The sequence below is a fragment of the Benincasa hispida genome, chromosome 7 (genome assembly GCF_027475165.1).
Source record: "Benincasa hispida cultivar pf3 chromosome 7, pf3_genome.v1.1, whole genome shotgun sequence".
NCBI classification, from domain to species: domain Eukaryota; kingdom Viridiplantae; phylum Streptophyta; class Magnoliopsida; order Cucurbitales; family Cucurbitaceae; genus Benincasa; species Benincasa hispida.
In genome coordinates this window covers 19,817,886-19,830,261 of record NC_143484.1, presented here as the reverse complement: position 1 = coordinate 19,830,261, position 12,376 = coordinate 19,817,886, and positions in this window count along the sequence as shown.

Sequence of the window (12,376 nt, the reverse complement as noted above, 5' to 3'; positions counted from 1 at the left end):
AAGATTTATTGCTACGCATCTCTTCAAAACTTTTTCAAGGTTAGACAAATAGGAGTCATAATTACTGCTGAAGACTGAGAAATCATCCATGAATACCTCGACTGACTCCTCCAAGTAATCTAAGAATATTGCCATCATGCATCGTTGAAAAGTGCCTGGTGCATTACAGAGTCCAAATGGCATGCGTCGGAACGCAAACGTACCAAATGGGCACGTGAAGGTTGTCTTGTATTAATCCTCCGACGCAATTGCTATTTAGTTATACCTTGAATAGCCATCAAGAAAGCAGAAAAATTCATTCCCCGCAAGTCTGTCTAACATTTGATCTATAAACGGGAGTGGAAAGTGGTCCTTTTTAGTGGCCAAATTCAGCTTGCGATAATCCATGCTGATTCTCCATCCTGTAGTTGTCCTTGTGGGAACCAATTCATTCTTGTCATTAGTGATGACTGTCATCCCCCGTTTCTTCGGAACACATTGCACTGGGCTCACCCAACTGCTATCAGAGATCGGGTAGATAACAACTGCGTCCAGCCACTTTACTATTTCCTTCTTTACAACCTTCTTCATGGCAAGGTTCAAGAGGTGTTGCCTTTCTACTGATCCATTCTTTCCTTCTTCCAGGTGGATATTGTGCTTACAATATGAGGGACTAATTCCTCGAATGTCAGCCAAGGTCCATCCTAATGCTTTTGCGTTATTTCTCAGGATCCATATGAGAGCATCTTCTTTCTCCTTACATAGTGATGCAGAAATGATAATCGGTAACGAGTCGTTACTTCCTAAGTAAGCATACTTTAGGTGTACTGGCAACAAATTTAACTCTAACACAGGTGGCTCTTCTAAAGATGGCTTAAGGCGCTGCGATGTCCGTTCAGATAACTCGAGCGATTCAAAATTAGATTCCGTATGAATTGCGGCACAGTCCTCCTCCAATATTATGCCGACCTCAAAATCCTCCCCCTCCATTTCCTTCAGGGGTTCGTGCCACTGTTCTCCCCACAGCTCTTCGATATATTGGCAATTCTCTATGTCTCTTGGGTACTTCAACGCATTGAGTACGATAAATTTTACTTCTTGATCATCAACCCGGATGGTCAATTCTCCTTTCTGCACATCGATTAATGCTCACCCTGTGGCGAGAAATGGGCGTCCCAAGATGATAGGAATCTCTCTATCGGTCTCATAATCCAATATGAAAAAGTCTACTGGGAAGATAAACTTGTCCAGTTGCATGAGAACTTCTTCTATCTTGCCTTCAGGAAGCTTTATCGATCTATCGGCTAGCTGTAATGTGATCGTGGTTGTCCTTGCTTCGCCGATGTCCAGCTTCTTAAAAATTGACAAGGGCATCAAATTTATGCTTGCCCCTAAATCACACAGCACGTTCCCGACCATCTTCCCCCCTATGGTGCAGGGCAATGTAAAAGTCCCAGGGTTCTTCATTTTAGTAGGGAGATTGTTTTGAAACAGAGCGCTACACTCATATGTTAGTGCAACTGTTTCATTTTCCCCAATCTTTCTCTTGTTGGCAAGAATATCCTTGAGAAATTTCACATAGCTCGGTATCTGCTCTAATGCTTCTATCAGGAGAATATTAATGTGTAGCTGTCGGAGAACATCCAGAAACCTCTGAAACTGCTTACTGTCGTCTTTTTTTTTTTTCAGCCTAGACGGGAAAGGTGGACGATCCTGCCGTGTTTCTTGGTCACTTTGCTGCTTGGTGAGGTCCTGTGCTTGCTGTGTGTCATTGGTTGGAGGCTGCGTTGATTGAGAATTCAAGCTTGAGAAGCTTTATCTTTTGTAAATGATCTTACTTCTGAACTGAGGCTGTTTCCGTTATTCAGTAATTGGTCATCATTAACAGTTAAATTTGCTGGTACTTTTGTTACCTCGTATGGTATCTTCGGTATAATAGGGGATATCGTTCTACCACTCCGCAATGTCACTGCATGACATTGTTCTTTACCTCTTGGCTCCGACACTCCTGAGACTCCATGCTGCGTACCAGGCGTTTTCTTCTTTAATTCCCTTGTAAGCTGATCTATCTGATCTTCTAATTCTTTGAGAGAGTTAGCTAGCGATTGTCTCATTGCCTCACTCTTTTCAATATAATGTTTTAATGATGTCTCCAGAGACGGGGTACTGAAAGCGGTATCATATGCGAACAGATGGTCACAGGGTGGCGTACCTTGAGAATTACTTGGGGCTGTAGTTTGGATTAGTGAAGACCGGAGGGTTGCCTCGATCCACTTGATAACTAAATTGATAGAAACTATGGCCCTCCTGATTGAGATTCTCATCCAATCCAAAAATTGGGTGACCCCCCCCCCCCCTCCCCCCCCAACCAGGGTTGTGGTTGTTGTCCCCTGATTTCTCATACATAGCATATACGGGTTGTTGATTCCATGGGCAGACGTCTACCGGATGTACCTCTCTCCATTGAGTACAATCCACTGCGGGCTCATGATTCACCACCTTAACCTGCACTGTTCCTTGAGAGAGAGTTCTCTACTGATTAGCCACCATCTGGAGAAGCGAGGTCATTGTGGTCATTTGTTCGACCAATCCGCTCATTGTGTCCATTGGCACATCGACCCTTTCTACTCTTTCTTGCTCCTGACCTCTTATCTAAAGCTCGGTATCAATCCATTCGTCAGAATGTCGCGAGATGCGATCCAATATGTTCTTTGCTTCCGTATATGACTTATTCATTAATCCTCCTTCTACGGAGCCATCGACAACTGCTTGCGTTGATTGGTCGAGGCCATTGTAAAAGGTTTCCATCAAAATACTGTCAGGAATCCCGATATGCGAACAATTCTTCATTAACCGCCGGAATCGCACCCAGGTGGTGCTCAAGGTTTCATAACCCTTTTGTTTGAAATTCAAAACCTTCCTCCGCCTCCTTGCGTTGACAGACGGAGGGAAGAATCTGTTCATGAACCTATTAACCAACTACTCCCATCCATTAATTTCGTCTGGCTCTAATGATTGGGCCCACCTCTTTGCTTCTTCCCGCAATGTGCACGGGAATAGGTATAGTTTAAGACTTTCTTGAGTTACATCAGGCAGAGAGATTGTGTTACACATGTCTACAAAATTTGCCAAATGTGCGTGTGGGTCTTCTCCCTGTAATCCTCCGAATTGCCTCACATTTTGAATCATTCGTAGCATAATAGGTTTTATTTCAAAGCTTGCATTCCCCTCGACTACTAGTCTTGATATTCCTGGTGAAAAATTATAGAAATTTGGCATTGCATATTCCCTCATAGGGATGTTCTAATCAGCAACAAGAAAAACGGGAACTTGCACTGGCAAATCTCCCCTCTGGTTTCCAGCAGGTGCCATATTCTCATTAGCCATACTTCTTCACTAATTAATTTAGCCCTGATGACTCTGCGCGAAGAATACAATTGATCTCTTAGAATTACCAGATCACTCTAGCACTCATAAGCCGTCAGACTGCTCTCCGCGTTGAACAGTCAGTACAAAGAGACTGTCCTGCACAAAACATAAAAATATTCAAACAATAAACCATTAACCAAATCCCCAGCAACGGCGCCATAAACTTGTAACGACATGAAATTAAGATATACTGTGATTGATGTTCTATGCTCAAAATGATGCGATATTACCACTAGATATGCATTAATGATGGGTGTTCACGTAGTATGCCATGCATTGTCACAAGTTTCATTATGATAGAACCAAGTGTAATTCCATCGCAAGTTCTCGGCGTGATCCGAGGTCGAACACAGGGACTGGTTTAGGTTATTGTAGTATGTTCATGATATATGCGACCAGGTTTTCAATCTTTAAAAATGTGTTTGTATAGGTATATAAATTGCGATAAAATAAAGTAATGTGGTAAAGATGCGATAATAAAATGAAATACAATAAACCTATGCTCCATACAAGATACAAGCTTCATGTACAAGATGCTGGGGTCAAGGCTGGCTGTGAAAGGTGTACAAAGACGTGGAATGCGACAGCAAGTCTTATGAACATGATAGAAAGAGAAAGACAAATAATATAAACAATGCAAGTTCTCAATTGTGTTGAAGCTACAAATGTTGTTCCACTCTTCTCTTGGCATACACCTTTCAGTGATCGGTCGCGCTTCCACATGTCTGTGGTGAAACAGAGACTAATGTAATGAACGCATGGTTGCTTCCATGTCTGGAAGTACTATTCGCTTTAGTTAACGCATTCTTCTAACCTTCTCTCGATAGATCAGAATGCCATCTTCAACACAGATTAAGTACTTAGTTAATTCATATTGCTTATCAGGGAATTAAGAAGACATCAGAAGAAAGTGATTAATGGGTGAACAAAATAGACAAAAGATGGTAAATGAAAGCTATCATAACATTTAATACGTCTATTAGACATTTGATACATGGTGTGTGAATGAAAAGATAAAGGAAACGTGAAATACAATGTCTTGGCACTGATTCGATGGAGATTTGCTTGTCGGATAGGATGGATTTGATGGTAGGAAGAGCTTCCCTCTCATGCTTGCCCTACCGGTAGCAGGGATCTTTGCACAGAGCTTTCAATCGGGCGTTTGGCAAGTTATATCTGAGATTCACCTCTCGGCCTTATCTCGTCTTCTTCCCAGATTTCTTCACTCAAGCACTCAGCTCATCCTTTTCTCTCAACAATTTTGCAACATTTACCCCGTATCTCATAACATACTTTTTCTCTGAAATCAATGGGGTATTTATAGGTGTAAGTCTTTGACTCTAACTTCGTGGTCCCCACATGATTGTCATGGTAATTCCAAAGATGGAGAGATGTTATTGTTTCTGCTATGCAATCAGACCGTCAATTCTGCACAACCGTTAGTTGTACACGTGTCTCAATCCTCCGCTTTTGCATTGCTCAGCTGCATCTTTCGATCATGGGTTCACATGCGGTGCTGTTTTTATTACCGCATGCGGTTGAAACACAGCTTTGGATCGACTATCACATTGCGCCACCATTGCAGTAATCGTCTCTTCATTGTTGATTGACGGGCGCAATGTGACAAAGATGCGTTAATCAGTTTCTCGTGAGCCTTGAGCGCAAGCGGTGACTTAATCTCCTGCAAAATCTTTATGGTGTTAGTGGGTGTAATTGCAAACATTTATAAATATTGTAATACTAGGCTAATTTTCATAAATCGGCGCATATTTACTAACTTTTAGCCGCAGTATCTAGATAAGGTGACATAAATAACTTGTATTTCTACAAGTTATCACATAACAACACCACCCTCAGGGTAGCTACGCTACGATTTTTGACGAAAGTATTGGGCGAGCTCACACGCTAGAGCGTAAAATGCTGTGTGTCGCTACGCTCCCATGTTATGCTGCAGCAACATTTGGCTAGTGTTGCTATGCTTCAACTGAGCACAGAAAATTTATATATTCTTCTTTGATTTTTAGGTTAAGAGGTCACCCACTTAGGCTTACAGCCACCTTTCCCCTTTTTTCTCTCTTCCACTTTCTTCATTAGGTGTTCATTTTGTAATTTATCAAGGAGATTCCAGGATTTGTCTTCTTTATCTCCATGAGGAGGTAAGTTCAAGGGTTTTCTTAGTTTAGAGGATTTGGAGAAACCATTGTAACTCTGTGAGATTTTTATATCATGATGTATATATCTTGCTTAGGAATTCTCACTCTGAATTGATTGTGAATTGCATTTTCATGTATTTGATTGATAATCAATACTTGTTTATGTAGTTCCATGCTTAGATTTAATCTTGATTAAGACAATGAACCATAGGAAGCAAAGGATTAGATTAACTAGCTTATTTGTATCATTGACTGCACTAAGTAATGCTTTAATCAATCTTGATGTAAAAATCATATTGAACGAGTTAACTAGACGGTGAAGTTAATTAGTTCATCTAGCGTCTCCCTTAAGCTTAATGTGATTAGTTAATATGTTTAGAGTGGATTCATCTTCTCATGTTAGTTAATTAGATAATAAGGACGATTAATTAGGATTCTAATTAATTTGGCTAGGCATATGCAAGAACGACTAAGTAATATTATGATTACTCAATGATTTAAATTGCATCGAGCCACTCCATTCCTTTAAACTATGTTTTGATTAATTGCACTTCTATCTTGTACTTTTCTACATTTTAGTTTTATGCATATCCAATTGTCAATCCACATCAAACCCCTTCATCCCCCCCTCCCCCTCCCTCCATCTACCACTTTAACTAAAAATGAATTTCGAGGAACTAATCTTCTATGCTTCCTTATGGTTTGACCTCGGAATTGTCGCTTGTACTACTAATTAGTATTGTCGGATAGAAGTTTGTGACACCCACTCTACCGCTCTTTCAACCCCAGACATAGGTGGGTTTGCACCGAACTGAGTTACCAAACTCTATGTTCTATTTTTGTTTTAGTTTTCTATATTTCTCTTTGATGTTCCTAGAAATGTTATAACATCGTGTGTAACAGGTTTTATCATATGTTAGATAACCTAAATTTCAATTGGTATCAAAGAAGGTTGCCATTACATCTGGTATTTCGATCTATACTTCTTCACATGGAAGGAATAAAAAAAGATGGATCAACCACATGTTCCTCTGGGCTTGATGGAACAAATTATGTGTGTTGGAAAGTTTGTATGACCAGTTTCCTCAAATCCATTGATAGAAAACATGGAAAGCAATGATTATTGATTGGTCTCATCCAATTGTATGAAGCTTGAAGGGATCAAATCTCACAGCAGAAGTGTATGAATGCTTTTGTTTTTTATGTGGAATATAAGAATTTACATAATTAGAATAACAAACATACAGAACATATATCACATGCTGTAAAATAAAGGTTAAGTATGAGTTTTGAGGTTTTGAGAGAAATACCTTTGTAGAATCCTCTATTCAACAACACGTGCTCTCCAACAGTAAAGCAAACTTCTCCTCTACACGGTGACGCCTCCGAAAGGTCTTCCTGGCTATTTTCTAACAAAAACTGAGTTGTGGGAGCCCCTTTTTTCAGAGAGAAAGGGAATTGGATTTTACAGAGGAAAATTCTCTATGATCTTGATATTGGGATTGGTGTCCTAAATCTCCTTGTAATCTCGTAGTTTGTAAACTTTGTATAAATATATTATTGTTAATAAAATAAGTGTTATTTTATCAGCATATACTCAATCCAATAAACTAAAATCCGAGGTTATTTCCTATAATTTAAACAAGTCTGTAGAGACATACAGGTGGATCTTGTCTAAATAATAACCTTAATGGTCTGTAGTAGATGGATAAGGTTGGGTACCTTATCTTGGTGACACTACGGATACGACCCACTTTGTAGGTGTTACGAGTGTTGTAAAGTGCTACAAATGATTTAATCCTGATCGTTCATGTAGGACATGTGAGCGGAGGTATCCTATACAAAGAGTTTGTATAATACTGGACCACGAAATGATTAGTCTCTTTATATAACGCCGTTAATAATAGAGACTTACATTTCACTAGGATGACCATAGGTGACATGACCTGAATCCTGAGTGAGTTGTGAACTTCTTTTTATGAAGGTGGTCCTTTGATTTGTATGGGTAAAAGTGGCCAGATTGTCAACTCAATAAGACTACCATTTTGGGGATTCATTCGACTGGGGAGCTGGGAATGCAACTACACAAGACGAAATTCACTCCTTCCCCGATACAAGGAAAAGTAGATAAATTGCTCCCTTAAGGGTTGATTCCGGGGCTCGAACATAATGGCCACACCCTCTCCTGGCTCGAGAGAAACTTGGTCGTAGTTGTACAATGACTTATTGTTCATTAGAGGGATCAATGGTACTTAAGGAGTTAGATATAACTATAAGGGCAAAACGATTTTTTTGGCCCAACTCTACTTACGAGCAATTTTTGAAAGGTTATCCCACTATTGTTGGTTATATCCAATGGACACAGAAATTTATCCGTAGTGTGAAGAGTGCAGCTATTGGTCTTTAATGGAATGACCGGCAATTAACGAATGTTGGATATTTTAATTAAAGAATTTAATTAATTATCCATGTACCGTTGGAGCTTCAACCTACAAGTCCATAAGGTCCTCTCTGTAGCTCAACAGGGATTTGATTGAGAATTAATTTTAGATTCATTTGAAGTGTTCAAATTAATTTAAAGAAATGATTATATATGATATAATTAATTAAATTAATTATATATTATAATATAAAGTATTTTATACATTATAATATAAAGTAATATGAGAGGAATTTGAATATGATTCAAATACTAATTATATGAATGAGATTCATGTAATTAAATCTAATATAAATAATTCATTTGGACAAGCATGCTAATTTTAGACTCTTTAACTTGATTTGTTCCTTCTTGCGTAATTTCAAGAGTATTCCAAATTTCTTGAGTGGATGAACATATGGATATTCTATTAAATTCATCTTTGTTCAAAGTACAATACAAACAATTAATAGCCTTAGCATTAAAAGGACACTTTTTCATTTCATTTTCATTGTACTCTTCTTCTAATTTAGGCTTATCAACATTATCAACATTTTTCATGGGTACATAAGGACCTTTAGCAACAATTAACCACAAATATAGTCAATAGGCTACAAATAAATTTTCATTCTAGCTTTCCAATATGCATAGTTTAAACCAGCAAAATAAGTACGTCTAGAAGTAAATTACTCTTTAACAATTCCATTTGCTACTAGGTTTGCTATAAGCTCTAACAATAAAGTTTATCAAGAAAATTAAATTTCAAGAGAGCAACCTCACTATGATACCAATTGTTGGATCGGTATAGCAACCCTAGGGGGTGAGTAGGATTTAATTAAACCTCAATTTGATCTAATTAGATATTTTTAAATTAAATTACTAAAAACTCTAATTTATGCTAAATAAGAAGATTGATAAAAGATATGTAACAATATACTCAATCAATCTAAAAAAAATCAAGCAATTAAAATTAAATACAAAAATAAATAGGAAAGAGATAGAGAAGAAGACACTGGGGATAAATAGGGTTTAGTTAAACTTTTTCTTAAAGAATGCTCAATTTGATCTAATTAAATATTTTTAAATTAAATTACTATAAATTCTTATTTATGCTAAATAACAAGATTGATAAAAATTATGTAACAATATACTCAATCAATCTCAACAAAAAAAAAAAAAAATGAAGCAATTAAAATTAAATGAAAAAATAAATAGGAAAGAGATAGAGAAGAAAACACCGTGATTTTTATGGTTCAGTCAAACATGACCTACATCCACTTTCCCAAGTTCCACTTGGGATTTTGATTAAACAATCTTCTTTGACTCTTTCCATGGATGAGAGTCGAACCGCTACCTTGCTCAAGAACAAACTCGATCTTTTCCATGAGTTAGGATCCAACCATTACAATATATTTGAAATTTTAAATTACACAATAAAAAACTCTCTAAAAAGAGTGGATATACAAGTTTAAGTTCACACACTTTAATCCTCACAATACAACAAAAATTTCTGTCGAGAATAAGATGAAAAGAAAGAAAATTGGAAGCTTGTAAAGAGAGTAACAATGATGGAAGCTTGTAGAGAGAGTAACAATGATGACTTTTTTGTTAATTTTGAGGATTGTAAAATGTGAAAAGTTGAAATAATTTTTGGAGAAGATGAAGTATGAAAAGAGAAGGAAATAGAGTAAAAATCATATTTTGATTTGGACCATTGAATTGATCAAAAAGTAAAATGGAAGGTGGTGATTGAAAGTGAAAAGGAAAAATATTAAATAAATATATATTTTTTAAAAAAAGCATTTAACAAAAATCCACCAAAACAATATATATTCTTTTTTTTTAATTTATTTTTCCTTAAAGTGACCAACGGTCACTTTATGGAAAACGGTAAAGGTAAGTATAAGAGCATTGAAAAACTTAATAAAATGATGTTTATTTAATGCATCTGTATGATATGTGTATTAATTATTGACTTTGTATTGTAGTGTCTTTTACAAGTGACAACTGTTGAATGTGGGTATTGTGTTATGAGAGAAATCGTGACTAAAAAGAAGAATATTATTACAGATGCGGTATGTCTTTAAACTACTTATATATATTGTAACATTATAGATAGTGTAAATAGTAAATATATATATATATATATTTCAATTTCTATGTTTTATAGATTGATACGAGGAGCTCGTACTTGCAACTTGAATTGGATGAAGTATGCGTGGAATGTGCTGGATATTTAGGTTGCTATATCTGATAGACTTCCTATAAATTTTGTGTATGTGTCTACATGGGAATGCCCAAAACTTTTTTTGTGTAAATGTTTTGTTAAACCATAATAAGTTATATACTTCAAATAAATGTATGGTGGAGGATAGAATTTTAGTCTTCTGATTTTCGGAATACATAGCACATATAGATTGGTTTTATAATTTTGGAATTATCATATATTGGGTAGGTTGATAGAGTATATACTGTTGTATTATTGGTCTTGTAAATTTTGGAATCGTTCATATAGACATGAGTAATAGAAGAATGAAATTGTTTATTTTAGTATTCTGAATTGTTATGTTGGATATATTGGACTGATATGTAAACCTGAAATATGTGCAACTGTTTATTTTAGTTGATGAAATTTCTTATTGCAACAAATGTAATGCAAGAAATGAGAAATGAAAATTAAATTCGAATGTTTAATTTGAAAAAAAAAAGAGCATAGATAACATTGGAAATGTGTCAAGAATTAGATTACTTGTCCATTATTTCATGTCAAGATAATATATTTGACAAATAAAAAATGTCAAGAGTAATCACAATAATAAGTGTCAAGAATTAATACACTTGACATGTCATCAGTGTCAAGTGTATTATATTTCTTGACACAAAAATTGTGTTAAGAATTATTTCTCTTGATGTTTTTACAGTATCAAGTTATGACATTATACTTGACAATCGAATAGACGACCTTTTATTAACGTTAAGTATACCCTCTACTTGATATTGGAAAAAAGTCAAGTAATCCAATTTCTGTAGTAGTGCATAGACATATATATTTTGATTTTTCTTAATTTCAACCAAAATAATTTCTTTTAATTTGTTTTTTAATAAAACTAAAATCCACCAAATGCAATTTTAAGCCTCATGTGTCAATCACCCTATAGTTCCAAATGACACTCTCTAATTAGTTTAATTAGATAATTAATTCGTCAAGTCACTATCTCAGATATTTTTCCGTTACATTTCTTTTGGTCACATCTTTTTCATCCAAATTCTGATTTGGGTGATTCAAAAGGCAACAAAATCGTTGTTTTGAGCTCTGCACTATGAATTATTCAAAACAATAAATTTGATAGTAAAAAAAATCAGGTTTTCTATAATCAAAATATTAACTAATTAATTAATTAAATTAATTAATTTGAGTTTAAGGGCCAAAAAGCCAACACCCATCACTCTCATTTTATTTTAAAGATCTTGTTTCTATTTAATCATTATAAATGTACTCTTTTAGTTAGTTTTTATGCTTACTTTTTTGTTAATACTAATATATATTTATAATTTTGACACAATCAAAATATATAGTAAGAAGTTGACATTGTTATTTCTTCCAAAGTGTTATGTGATTATCTTCTCTTTTACTATATATTTCTCTCATGTTTTGTTAAGTTTTTTTTTTTTTAAAAAAAAAATAATTTACTAGATTTTTATATTTGTACTAACAATATTATTGTTATTATTTGCTTAGAGAAAAAAAGATTGTAAAAGGAGAGGAGACGGATATCCGTATAAAAAAAATATTTATTATAAAGTACAAAAATACACGTTATTATTATTAGAATTATTTGAATTTTATTGCTTGGTAATGTATATAATGAAATATGTAAGTCATCAACATTAGATTAAAATAATTAACTTAAATTAAACTATAAATCAAATAAAATTAAATAATTGATCTGAGCTAGAAATGGAATGTCCTTCAAGGTTTAAAAAAGTTATTTTTCTTTTTAATTTCATTCAATGAATTTTCATTTTTTTTTTAATTAATAATAATGATTATTTGTTAACCTAAAGTTTGATAGGACATTGTGAAAATGAAACGGAAGTGGCTCTTGATTTTCTCTTCTCTCTTCATCAAACCAATGTAATCATAGAATTAATTGCCCAAATTTCCGTTTGTGGTTACCCCTTCGACTTCTTAATAAAAAGTTATTTTCCTTTTTAATTTCATTCAATGATTTTTTTTGTAATAATGATTATTTATTAACCTAAAGTTTGATAGAACATTTAAAAAAATGATTGTGTTGGGAAAATGAAAAGGTAACCGAAGTGGTTGTTCATTTTCCCTCCTCTCTCATTATAAAAAGGGATTTTATGTACATTTCCCTCTATCCAAGCAAACGTA